We start from the raw sequence: 13,794 nt of genomic DNA on the forward strand, positions 1-13,794 counted from the left end.
ACGCAGACACGGGGAGAGCATGCAAACTCCACACAGGGAGGACCAGGGAAGCAAACCCGGGTCTCCTTACTGCGAGGCACCAGCACTACCACAGCGCCAACATAAAATAAAACTATCTTAACAAAATAAAATATTGTTTTAACAAAATTAATTAATTTGTATTACGACCAGCATAATATGCAAATACAACTCAGAGGTACCAGAGTTTTCTGTTTTATTTAGAGTCTTTGTTCTTTAACAAATGGTGCCCTGTCTTATATGCCGTTATCTGGGTTACGGAGCACACCTCCAAAACAATAAGAAAAGCTCTCCCTACCAATCAGCTGATCTCCTGCCACTTACATTCTTTTTTTCTCTATATCGCAAACACTCCTCACTCCCTACTCAAAATTCCCTTATGCTGCACCTTCCTTTTGACTTTTTCATATAGAGAGAGTAGCCTACAGGAATCGTGAAAAAGTTCGACCTCGAGATTTTGATGAGCCTTGTTGCTTTAGACCTTCTTGAGTCCAAAAATACCATTTTTGAAATGTGTCAACACGATAACTCGAAAATGGATTTGCCCTCGGTCAGTGAGATTTTGTACATCTGCTTTACATCAAAAAAAGGGATCCTATCAGCTTTTGGGTCACTTCCGTCAACCTGAAGTGGTACTTTAACTGAATATTTTTGTGAATTTTCAAGTAAACTATGGTTATAACTACAGATCGATGATTCAGATTTTCAGAAGTGGTGAGGCGGCCTTCTGCTGCTATGCACCTAAAATCTGGAATAGCCTGCCCATAGGAGTTCGCCAGGCTGATACAGTAGAGCAGTTTAAAACACTGCTGAAAACACATTACTTTAATATGGCCTTTTTATAACTTCATTTTAATCGTAATTTAACTTAATCCTGATACTCTGTATGTTCAATTCATCATAACAACTATTCATGGTGGCTCTAAAATCGGTACTGACCCCTACTCTCTTTTCTGTTTCTTTTTCCGGTTTCTTTGTGGTGGTGGCCTGCCACCTCCACCTACTCAAAGCTTCATGATGCTCCAACAATGATGGACGGATTAAAAGGAAGAAGTCTACGTGACCATCATCATCATCAAGCCCTCCCGTGAGAATCCTAAATCCAAAGAGGACTGTTTCATTTATGTTAGGTAGAATGCCCAGAGGGGACTGGGCGGTCTCATGGTCTGGAATCCCTACAGATTTTATTTTTCTCCAGCCGTCTGGAGTTTTTGTTTTTCTGTCCCCCCTGGCCATTGAACCTTACTCTTATTCGATGTTAATTAATGTTGATTTATTTTGTTTTATAATTGTGTCTTTCATTTTTCTATTCTTTAATATGTAAAGCACTTTGAGCTACTGTTTGTATGAAAATGTGCTATATAAATAAATGTTGTTGTTGTTGTTGTTGTATAAATATTTATAATGATAAAAAGCAAACAGATATGAAATTTGAGAAAAATTGCTCAACCAGAAGTAGTATTTTATTTAAAGTGTGAAAATATCATTTAATATAAAGTTTGATTATACATAGAGATCAATGATTGTGTATTGATATTATCAATTAGTTATGATGATGAAACAATGAGATATGATATTTGAAAAATCTTGCGCAAGTGGAAGTGGTTCTGATGACCTTTTCCTCCATCTCCATATTTGAGAAAGTCGAGGGGAGCGCACTCGCGATGTTTCTCCTAACTTATCCTGTCACTCCTCTCCTAACAGACGTGTCCGCCCCTTACAGAACTGAAGCTCTTCACCCAGTCCCATCACTTGCAGCATTCACTGCACCCTTTTTGCTCCTGTACAGCGCATCCCAAGCTGCCAGCATGTCACAATATATTAAGAAAACCTAATATAACAGAATTTAAAAAGAAAATGACAATACAGAAGAACATTAACATTAATACAGAATAATATTGCTGTTAGTGGTTTCCATTTACGACACATTTTTCACATTTGTCGGCATCACGCTTTATATCGTTCACCGTTCCTCTTGCTCTGTAAATTGAAGCAACACTTTCCCTGTTTCATAAATGTTTCATAATTTCAATTTTTGTGACAATTACAACACCACGCACCTACGTTTATCAGCCATAACAATGTATAGCAGATTAATTATATCAGAAAAGAAAAGTTACAAAACGCTATTAAAACTGAAGGTACTTAACTGACACAGTTGTACTGGGGAAGAAGATCACTACGTGCTAGCACAAGGGAAACTGCAATGTGAAAATCTCGTACTACGTGCATGGCTGTAGTGGTACAATAATAGGTAGGTAGGTGCTGGTGTGCGTAATGGTTTTTTATTTTTTTGTTTGGCCCTGACGGTTAACGAAGACTGACGTTTAATCAAGTGACGGATAATCGAGGATATTATTGCATTACCAGCAAATCGTGCTTTCGAAAATATCGCAAGAATAAAAACATTTATGAAATGATAATGAGGGAGAGAAGAACATCACACGTTACGGTAAGCAAGGAGTTTCAAGTGACTTGTGAGAGGACTCAATATTAGACTGGTTCCATGATTAGTATGGGATGTTATTGTAGTCACTTACAACAGCATGAATATTTACAATACAAAGTGTAACAGGAACAGGTTAACTGAATATACTGGATAAGAAGGGCAATGCATGGCACACGTACGTCAGTATGTGTAAGGTATGGCCGTGAGGTAATGTAGTATACCGATGTCTATAATAATTGTTCTATCTATCTATCTATCTATCTATCTATCTATCTATCTATCTATCTATCTATCTATCTATCTATCTATCTATCTATCTATCTATCTATCTATCTATCTATCTATCTATCTATCTATCTATCTAATCTATTATATAGTGCCTTTCATATCTATCTATCTATCTATCTATCTATCTATCTATCTATCTATCTATCTATCTATCTATCTATCTATCAGTATGTTGGCGGTTCCATGTTTTGGTATTTCTTGGTTCGATAAACTTTAAAGATCTTCCCCAGTAGTCAGTTTGCCTCTCAAGTCAGCCAAGTCCTAAGTCTCGTTTCCCTTTTTTTGCTCCCCTTCTGACCCCTGCACTTTGTTCACTTTGTGTGTGAATTAGACGCTATATAGCACCCGACCCGGCAGAGATTCACACTGAGGCACATGTAAAAAGACACAGACTTTTATTTTTCTCCAGCTGGAGGGCATGTCTTCCTCGTGAACCTCCCAACCACAACACATTCCCAAAAGCACTGAAATCACAGAATAAACACTCTTCCTCTGGCACCACCACTCCTCCTTGTCCTCTTCCTCCCGATTCTGGCCCTGAGTGGTGGTTGCTGGTCCTTTTTATAGCCTTTTTATAGTGTTCCAGGTGCTTGACCATCTGGTTCCATTTGCACTTCCCAGGTGGGGCTGAAGAGTTATCCAGCTGGGCTGTGGAATCCATGCAGCACACCCAGGCGGCCACCCCAGCTCCCAATCGGGCTGTTGAGAACTCCATCTCCCATGGAGCCCTGCGAGAGGTTAAGGCATCACCGTCGGCTAGGGAGGCTGCCACCAAGCATCCCGGGGTAGGTATTGAGTTGCCCATGATTGCGTCCCGGCTGCCCACCACATGTGTTACTTTTTGCTCTCCAAGCTCTAACTCAGATTCTCAATTTGTGTTTTTCTCTTTTCTGGCCTCTCACAATAATCCCTGGAGATGTCGGCTCACAACACAGAGGACCTTTGATGGTTATATAAAGCCATTGGAACGTTGGGGAAGCCAGCTTGGAAAATGTAAGCCAGCATTAAAAGTAAGTGAAGGGCACCTACCTGTTGTTGAGATGTTAATGCTCCTTCTCAGCCCCAGACTACCTTTTAATTGCCTCCGTATCAATCAGCATTGTGGCTCGCCAGAGCACACGTCATTGTGACTGATTATGGCCTATTTCAGGTAAGCGTGAATGTGCTCAGCACGATTGAAAGGCTGCTTGTCTCCACATCCACCTTTATCACAATACAATGGGACGAGTGGCTCTCTGTTGTCATTGCTATTTCATAACATGCAGCTCTGTTGATTGATTTATCCCAAGTGGAATCGTTCTCATTAGCAGGTGATGCTTTGTGTCTGACTGTTTGACTCTTAATTAACCTTCATAATTAATTTGGTCTCATAAGCTCACTGAGTATTAGGCTTAAAGTGTTTAATTAGCAGAGTTTTTGACAATATGTCATAACTGATGCTGATGCCATACTTGGGCTCTATACAATATAAATTCACATTGACAATGCTTAGCAGATTAAAGCCATTTGTTAGCTGATAGTAAATCAATATATATTGAAGAATCCTAACGCAGGTTCTAACGCTGTGTCCTTCCAAAACCAAACTGAGAAGGTTGCAGGAACAAATGTTGAAGATAAGGCACAAACACAAAGTAGTAAAGCAGAATAAAAACCGAAACACCTGCTTTTTAATGTGCCAAACAGCAAAAGACTGAACTTTGCTTTTATTTTTTTATGTTTGTCAATTTCTAATACATCAGAGCCAGGGAGGCGCACAATAGGGTGTCTGTGGTGGGCCAGCACTCTCACCTTCCTCTCACTGGCCCCTTTCCTCTCCGTTAGGGGAGCACAAGTGTGTGCCTGCTATTCATTGCAAGAAACAGAGAAAAAGAAGCGATCAGCAACATGCCGTGTTAAAGCTGGGTTTGTATTATTACAGACGTGGATAGATGTGGTGGTCCCCTTACAGCCCATTGAAAAAGCGCTGTACCTGAGAAGCAAGGACACGATAAGCACTTGTCTCTTGCATACCTGCGTGCCTTTGACATGTCATTGCGTAAAACAACGCAAAAAAAATCAAGTGCTGCTTATTCTACGAGATATTCTGGGACATCTGGAAAAGATCATAAAGAACTGGATTCGGGTGATTTTTCAAACTAGCTGTGTCCTTTAATTAGCATCACACATGTTTCCAATGGTGCAGTCAGTCATTCAACCAACTTAAATGATGAAAGGTAGGCTGCTGTTTGGTGTCATCATGTCTCCAGCACTCAACATGGACCAGAGGAAGTACGGGAGAGAGCTGTCTGAGAAGATCAGAAAGAAAATCAGAAGACAGACATGTTGAAGGCAAAGACTAGAAGACCACCTCCAGACAGCTTGATGTTCCTGTGACAACAGTCACAAATATTATTAAGAAGTTTAAGGACCATGGGGCTTCAGCCAAAATCCCTGGACGCGGCAGCAAGAGGACACTCGACCCCAGAATGGGCAGAAGGATTGTGAGAATGGCAGACAAAAAGTCAAGAGCAACTTCCAAAGAGATACAAGCTGAACTCCAAGGTCAGGGTCCATCAGGGACTGATCACACTTGAGTGACAGTGGGCTCAATGGAGAAAGACCCAGGAGGACTCCACTGGTGAAAAGAAAAACATTTAAAAAGCCAATACTGGAATTTGATGAAATACATATTGACAAGCCACAATGTCTCAATCCAACTGGGAATGTGTGACCGGACTTAACAAAGGCTCTTCACTCACGATCAACATGACACCTGACAGAGCCTGAGCAGCTTTATAAAGAAGATGAAGAACGAGGAGAAATGGCAGGGTGCAGATGTGCAAAGCTGATAGAGAAAGAGAAAGAGAGACCTGAGCACACCGACTCAAGGCTGTCATGGTTGCCAAAGTCGCATCTGCTAAGTACTGAGATTGAAGGAGGTGAATACTTATGAGATCAGATGGAATTCATTTAGACCACTGTACAGAGATGTTTACATTTTGAATTTAAAGAGTCTTCTTCTGTTGATCCGAGCCAAATTAAATACAGAGTGGCCCAATAGATAGATAGATATGAAAGGCACTATACAATAGTTAGATAGATAGATAGATAGATAGATAGATAGATAGATAGATAGATAGATAGATAGATAGATAGATAGATAGATAGATTTGTAATACACTGTATAATAGATAGATAGATAGATAGATAGATACTTTATTAATCCCAAGGGGAAATTCACATTCTCCAGCAGCAGCATACTGATAAAAAACAATATTAAATTAAAGAGTGATAAAAACGCAGTGCAAGTTAAAAAATACAAGGTGGAGAGTGCGAGGCAGGTGTAATAGTCTATAACTTTGTATAATGTTAACGTTTCACCCCACGGGTGGAATTGAAGAGTCGCATAGTGTGTGGTCTCCTCAGTCTGTCGCTGAAGCTGCTCCTCTGTCTGGAGATGATCCTGTTCAGTGGATGCAGTGGATTCCCCATGACTGACAGGAGTCTGCTCAGTGCCCGTCGCTCTGCCACAGATGTCAAACTGTCCAGCTCCATGTCTACAATAGAGCCTGCCTTCCTCACCAGTTTGTCCAGGTGTGATGTGTCCTTCTTCTTTATGCTGCCTCCCCAGCACACCACCGCGTAGAAGAGGGCACTCGCCACAACCGTCTGATAGAACATCTGCAGCATCTTATTGCAGATGATGAAGGACGCCAGTCTTCTAATGAAGTATAGTCAGCTCTGTCCTCTCTTACACAGAGCATCAGTATTGACAGTCAGTCCAATTTATTATCCAGCTGCACTCCCAGATATTTATAGGTCTGCACCCTCTGCACACAGTCACCTCTGATGATCACGGGGTCCATGAGGTTCCTGGGCCTCCTAAAATCCATCACCAGCTCCTTGGTCTTGCTGGTGTTCAGGTGTAGGTGGTTTGCGTCGCACCATTTATCAAAGTCCTTGATTAGCTTCCTGTACTCCTCCTCCTGCCCACTCCTGATGCAGCCCACGATAGCAGTGTCGTCAGCGAACTTGCACGTGGCAGGACTCTGAGTTGTATTGGAAGTCTGATGTATGTTGGCTGAACAGGACTGGTAGAAAGAACAGTCCCCTGCAGCGCTCCTGTGTTGCTGACCACCATGTCAGACCTGCAGTTCCCGAGACGCACATACTGAGGTCTGTCTGTGAGACAGTCCACAATCCATGCCACCAGGTGTGAATCTACTCCTATCTCAGTGAGCTCATCTCTAAGGAGCAGAGGTTGGATGGTGTTGAAGGTGCTAGAGAAGTCCAGAAACATAATTCTTACAGCACCACTGCCTCTGTCCAAGTGGGAGAGGGATCGGTGTAGCATGTAGATGATGGCATCCTCCGCTCCCACCTTCTCCTGGTATGCGAACTGCAGGGGTCGAGGGCGTGGCAGACCTGTGGCCTCAGGTGGTGAAGCAGCAGCCGCTCCATGGTCTTCATCACATGTGACGTCAGGGCAACAGGCCGGAAGCCATTCAGCTTATATAAATATTGTATAAAGCACACTTCCACTTGTAAGCCTACCTTGCATTCAGCAGCCTGCGACTCTGCATTGAAGAAAGCAAACACAGAAGAGAGGCGAATACTTAGTTAAAATGAAGACATCACGGCCAGATTCCAAACTGCTCCCCCTGCCCAAATGTTTATTTCTAACGTCCAGTTCATCTGCCAGATTCAGTTTGACGTAAAGAAATGCGACGGCGTGTCAATAGACAGCCATTTAACGGCAAGCAATTGGAATGTAACTGAGATGAAGTGACGCAGATGGCACTAAATAGAATGACCTGGTAGAAAACTCTGGACTTTTACTGTAAATTTAATTTTAATTGATTTTTCAGTAAGGTTTTTGCTTTCCTTTCCAATTCTTTGGTTCATAAGCATTTGTTTTCGACCGAGGCCATGCTGAGTAGTCTGCTGAAAGGAGTATTTGTAATTGTTCTGGCCATTTTCCAGACTATGAGTATGAAATGAGCCATAAATCATATTATCTGGCATGGAAAAACTTGTATACAATCTCTGCTGATAATGTTTTCCTGCTCTGGTAAAGGAATTGGCAGGGTAACTAAATTGTGAATATTGCCTGCGCTCAGCAACAGGCAAAGAACATTGTGTGGAAAAGTTAAATCAAAGTAAAAAGACTTACTTATTCCGGTATTTTGGGTACTGACACTTTGGAATTTGTAATTTGTACTGTGCTGATTATTGCACTGGTATTGGAATATTTATAAAAAAATCTAAGAAAATGAATGCTATAAATCTACTTGCAAATTAGTTTTTTAAAATAATTATAGGGGATCAGAGGGGTTAGGAGCTGTGAAAACATCAGCACGACTTATGTGCTGCCTATTCATCAATACCCTGAATGCATTTTGATTGGAGAGACCACCTTATAATGGACTCAATACCACCTTAACGGGCTAACTTGACCTGCAGGCCAGCTCCCCTCAGACTACACAGTCCCCAAAATGAATCAAAATATAGAAATAAATATTTGCTCTCTGTCATCCAAAGCAATATTCTTGCAAGTAGATTGGCCAACTAAATCATCTTTAACCCCTCTGCTCTCATCCACATGATGACCAGGAGCCCACACGAGAGGTTGGGCATCAAACTTAAAGAAGGTTCAGGGTGTTGTGTGTAGATGGGTGAAGAACTGGCTGAAACACAAGAAGCAGAGGGTGATGGTATGAGGAACCTTTTTAGAACTGGCTGATGTTAAGAGTGGAATTCCCTCAGGGGTCAGTGTTGGAGCCGCTGCTGTTTTTAATATACTGTATATAAATGATTTGGATAGGAATAACAAGCTGGTTGTTTCTGCAGATGATACCAAGCTAGGTGGATTGGCAGATAATGGAGAATCCGTTGAATCATTACAGTAGGAACTGGACAGCATACATCAGGGCTATTCAATTACAAATTCATTTGGGCCAGATTTTCAAACTGAAAAATGTAGCTGGGCCAGACATTTTCAGTGGTTAGTAAGCAGCAGGTAATGACAACATTTCAACTAACACAAATGAATGTATTGAAAAACGATACATTACAATAACTACTATTAGTACTAAGTTCAATACATACAATAAGCAATGCTTATTTATGATTTCCCTTTAACATTTGGTCACATCTGACACAGGCACATCAAGAAGTGCATACAAAAACAATAAAAAAAGCTATAACCGAACAGAATCTGAAGTAGCAGCAATACTTTTTTTCACTTTTGAAATGAACAAAATACACATTTTGATCATATCTGACCCAGGCATTTGTAAAGTGCATAAAATCAAAAAAGAGCACAGTATTAGCAATAACATTTGTTTCCCTTTTGAAATAAAATAAAAATTTTTGTCATATTTGGCCCAGGCACACCACAAAGTGCATGTAACAGACGTCACACACGCGCGCATGGGAGGCAGTTCAAGGGCTTAACTGTGAGTAAGACACAAGGACTGGGATTGACTGGGGTTGATAAAGGGTACTAATGGCTTTTCTCCATCTTCCACAGACCATCAGAAGGAAAGCTCGCCTAAGACTCTGCCTACATCACGCCCTTCTACAAGACCCATTTCTCCCCGTGATCCCACCTCTTCCTGCCTTCGTTCTGTATAACTAAAAGCCTTAATCCTCTTGATCAGTCTCTGTGTTGACTCAGTCTCATATGATTACTCACTTTTGTTGCTTGCCTTTAAGTATACAGGATGGAATCCCCAAATCTTTATTTGCTTGTTTGAGTTTTCTTCACACAGAATAAAAAAGAACTATAAGCGGTATCAAAGCTACGAGTGCACAAACCCATAACAAGTCATAATAGTTACTAACGCGCATGAATACGTCATCAGCAGCACTCAGTAGGTTCGTTCTAAATCACCACAAGTCTGATTAGGCATGGCTTTGTTTCACATCCCACATTTTGCTGATATTGCGATGTGTCTCATTACTGCATGGGCTGCGGGGTGGGAGTCTAAGGGGAATGCACTTTGTGAGGGGCTCAGTGCACCTCCTTAGTTAGAGCTGAGTGACACCATAAGGATTAGGGAGAGAGGAGAGTGAATGGAAAAATAGCAGAAAGAGACAGAGAAGCAAAAGACTACATTTTTTAACTTTGTTTTGAGGTGTCTCCGAGACACAGACAAGGAGCAGTAGGCCACCATTTATAGCATAGCACAACAAATAAAAAGCCAGTTAGCATTTTGAAGAACTGGCTCCTGTGTGTCTTATTCACTAGATCATCACAGTATCATAGACTACTACCACCACTTCTAGACAAACAACAACCACAACGCACTGCATTGTGGGTGGAATGTTGCCAGGCTACACAGAGTGTTGCATTCATGGTCTGTACTACTGTAGCAATTTATGTAGGAATTTCTGAAGACTTGTGAAATGTGTTTTTCTCAACAGAGTCTAGCTGGGGCACTTTGGGGCCACATGTAGCCTGCAGGCCACCATTTCAATAGGCTGGGTATACAGGCTTGGGCAGATTTGTGGCAGATGAAGTTTAATATAAGTAAATGTAAAGTGTTACAAATAGGAGGTAAAAATGTTAGGTTTGAATACACAGTGGGAGGTCAGAAAATCAAAAATACACTTAATGAGAAGAGTTAAGGAGTCGTAGTGGACTCGTCAGCAGGACTGTGAAGTTGGAGTCGGAAGCAGTTGTTGGGTTACAGGAACTGGAGTCAGTGAAAATGAAATGACTATTCACCAGGTAGGGTCACCCAAAGCAAACTGGTCCTAGTTGAGGAATGAGACAAAAAGCGGTTCATCAAACCTCCTATGAAGAATTAAAATTTTGGACAGCGTTTTCCTGGGCGTTACCGAGGCCCCCCTCTGGAGCCAGGCCTAGAGGTGGGGCTCGATGGCGAGTGCCTGGTGGTTGGGCCTGCACCCATGGGGCTCAGCTGGGCACAGTCCGAAGAGGCAACGTGGGTCCCCCTTCCCATGAGCTCACCACCTATGGGAGGGTCCAAGGAGGTCGGGTGCAGTGTGAGTTGGGTGGTGGCCGAAGGCGGGGACCTTGGCGATCCGATCCTTGGCTACAGAAGGGATGTGGAATGTCACCTCTCTGAAGGGGAAGGAGCCTGAGCTTGTGTGTGAGGTCAAGAGGTTCCGGCTAGATATAGTCGGGCTCACCTCGACTCACAGCTTGGACTCTGGAACCAATCTCCTTGAGAGGGGCTGGACTCTCTACCACTCTGGAGTTGCCCCCGGTGAGAGGCGCAGAGCGGGTATACTTATTGCCCCCGATTTGGAGCCTGTTCATTGGGGTTTACCCCGGTGGACGAGAAGGTAGCCTCCGTCCGCCTTCGGGTGGGGGGACGGGTCCTAACTGTTGTTTGTGCATATGCGCCAAACAGCAGTTTGGAGTACCCACCTTTTTTGGAGTTTCTAGAGGGGGTGCTAGAGGGCATACCTTCTGGGGACTCCCTCGTTCTGCTAAGAGACTTCAGTGCTCATGTGGGCAATGACAGTGAGACCTGGAAGGGCGTGATTGGGAGGAATGGCACCCCCGATCTAAACCCGAGTGGTGTTTTGTTATTGGACTTCTGTGCTTGTCCCGGATTGTCCATAACAAACACCATGTTCAAGCATAGGGGTGTTCATATGTGCACTTGGCACCAGGACACCCTAGGCCTCAGTTTGATGATCGACTTTGTGGTCATATCGTCAGACTTGCGGCCATATGTCTTGGACACTCGGGTGAAGAGAGGGGCGGAGCTGTCAACTGATCATCACCTGTTGGTGAGTTGGCTTCGATGGTGGGGGAGGAAGCCGGTCAGGCCTGTTAGGCCAAAACATATTGTGAGGGTCTGCTGGAAACATCTAGCAGAGTCCCCTGTCAGAAGTAGCTTCAACTCCCACCTCCGGTAGAACTTTGACCACATCCCGAAAGAAGTGGGGGACATTGAGTCTGAATGGGCCATGTTCCGTGCCTCTATTGTTGAGGCGGCTGACTGGAGCTGTGGCCGTAAGGTTGTCGGTGCCTGTCGTGGCGGCAATCCCTGAACCCGTTGGTGGACACCAGAGGTGAGGGATGCTGTCAAGCTGAAGAAGGAGTCCTACAGGACCCTTTTGTCCTGTGGGACTCTGGAAGCAGCTAATAGGTACCGGCAGGCCAAGCGGAATGCGGCTTCGGTGGTTGCTGAGGCAAAAACTCAGGCATGGGAGGAGTTTGGGGAGGCCATGGAGAACGACTTTCGGACGGCTTCGAGGAGATTCTGGTCCACCATCCGGTGTCTCAGGAGGGAGAAGTAGTGAAGTGTCAACACTGTACATGGTGGGGATGGTGCGCTGCTGACTTTGACTCGGGACGTTGTAGGTCAGTGGGGGGAGTACTTCGAAGACCTCCTCAGTCCCACTAACATACCTTCCAATGAGGAAGCAGAGCTTGGGGACTCGGAGGTGGGCTCCCCCATCTCTGGGACTGAGGTTACCGAGGTGGTCAAAAAACTCCTTGGTGGAAGGGCCCTGGGGTGGATGAGATATGCCCGGAGTTCCTCAAGGCTCTGGATGTTGTAGGACTGTCTTGGTTGACACACCTCTGAAACATTGCATGGACATTGGGGACAGTGCCTTTGGATTGGCAGACCGGGGTGGTGGTCCCCCTCTTTAAGAAGTGGGACTGGAGAGTGTGTTCCAACTACAGAGGGATCACACTCCTCAGCCTCCCAGGAAAAGTCTATTCAGGGGTCCTGGAAAGGAGGGTCCGTCGGATAGTCGAACCTCGGATTCAGGAGGAACAGTGTGGTTTTCGTCCTGGACGTGGAACTGTGGACCAGCTCTACACCCTTAGAAGAGTCCAGAGCCCAAAGAGTCTACATGTTTTTTTTTGACTTGGAAAAGGCATTCGACCATGTCCCTCAGGGAATCCTGTGGGAGGTGCTCCAGGAGTATGGGGTACCGGACCCCCTGATAAGGACTGTTCAGTCTCTGTACAACTGTTGTCAGAGCTTGGTCCCCATTGCCGGCAGTAAGTCAAACCCATTTTCAGTGAGAGTTGGACTCCGCCAGGGCTGCCCTTTGTCACGATTCTGTTCATAACTTTTATGGACAGAATTTCTAGGCGCAGCCAAGGCATTGACGGGGTCTGGTGTGCTGGACTCAGGATTGGGTCATTGCTTTTTGCAGATGATGTTGTCCTGTTTGCTTCATCAGGCCGTGATCTTGAGCTCTCTCTGGTTGGTTCGCAGCTGAGTGTGAAGCTGCTAGGATTGGAATCAGCACCTCCAAATCCGAGACCATGGTCCTCAGCCGAAAAAGGGTGGAGTGCCCTCTCAGGGTTGGGAGAGAGATCCTGCCCCAAGTAGAGGAGTTCAAGTATCTTGGGGTCTTGTTCATGAGTTAGAGAAGAATGGAACGTGAGATCAACAGGCGGATTGGTGCGATGTCCGCAGTGATGCGGGCTCTGCATCGGTCTGTCGTGGTGAAAAAGGAGCTGAGCCGTAAGGCAAAGCTCTCAATTTACCAGTCGATCTACGTTCCTACCCTCACCTATGGTCATTACCTATGGGTAGTGACCGAAAGAACGAGTTCGCAAGTACAAGCGGCTGAAATGAGTTTCCTCCGCAGGGTGTCTGGGCTTTCCCTTAAAGATAGGGTGAGAATCTAAGTCATCCGGGAGGGGCTCAGAGTAGAGCCGCTGCTCCTTTGCATCAAGAGGAGTCAGATGAGGTGGCTCGGGCATCTGATCAGGATGCCTCCTGGACGCCTCCCTGGTGAGGTGTTCCGGGCACGTCCAACTGGGAGGAGGCCCTGGGAAAGACCCAGGACACGCTGGAGGAACTACGTCTCCCGGCTGGCCTGGGAATGCCTCGGGATTCCCCCAGAAGAGCTAGAAGAATTGGCCAGGGAGAGAGAAGTCTGGGCATCTCTGCTCAAGCTGCTGCCCCCACAACCCAATCTTGGATAAGCAGAAGAGGATGGATGGATGGATATTTATTTATTTTACTTTGTCTGAAATAGTTCTCCATAGAAAATACCTGATATTGTGATAATAAATTGGGTCCAGAATAATGTCTTTAAATATGAGGGTA

This window comes from Polypterus senegalus, chromosome 17, assembly GCF_016835505.1.
Source record: "Polypterus senegalus isolate Bchr_013 chromosome 17, ASM1683550v1, whole genome shotgun sequence".
NCBI lineage: Eukaryota > Metazoa > Chordata > Cladistia > Polypteriformes > Polypteridae > Polypterus > Polypterus senegalus.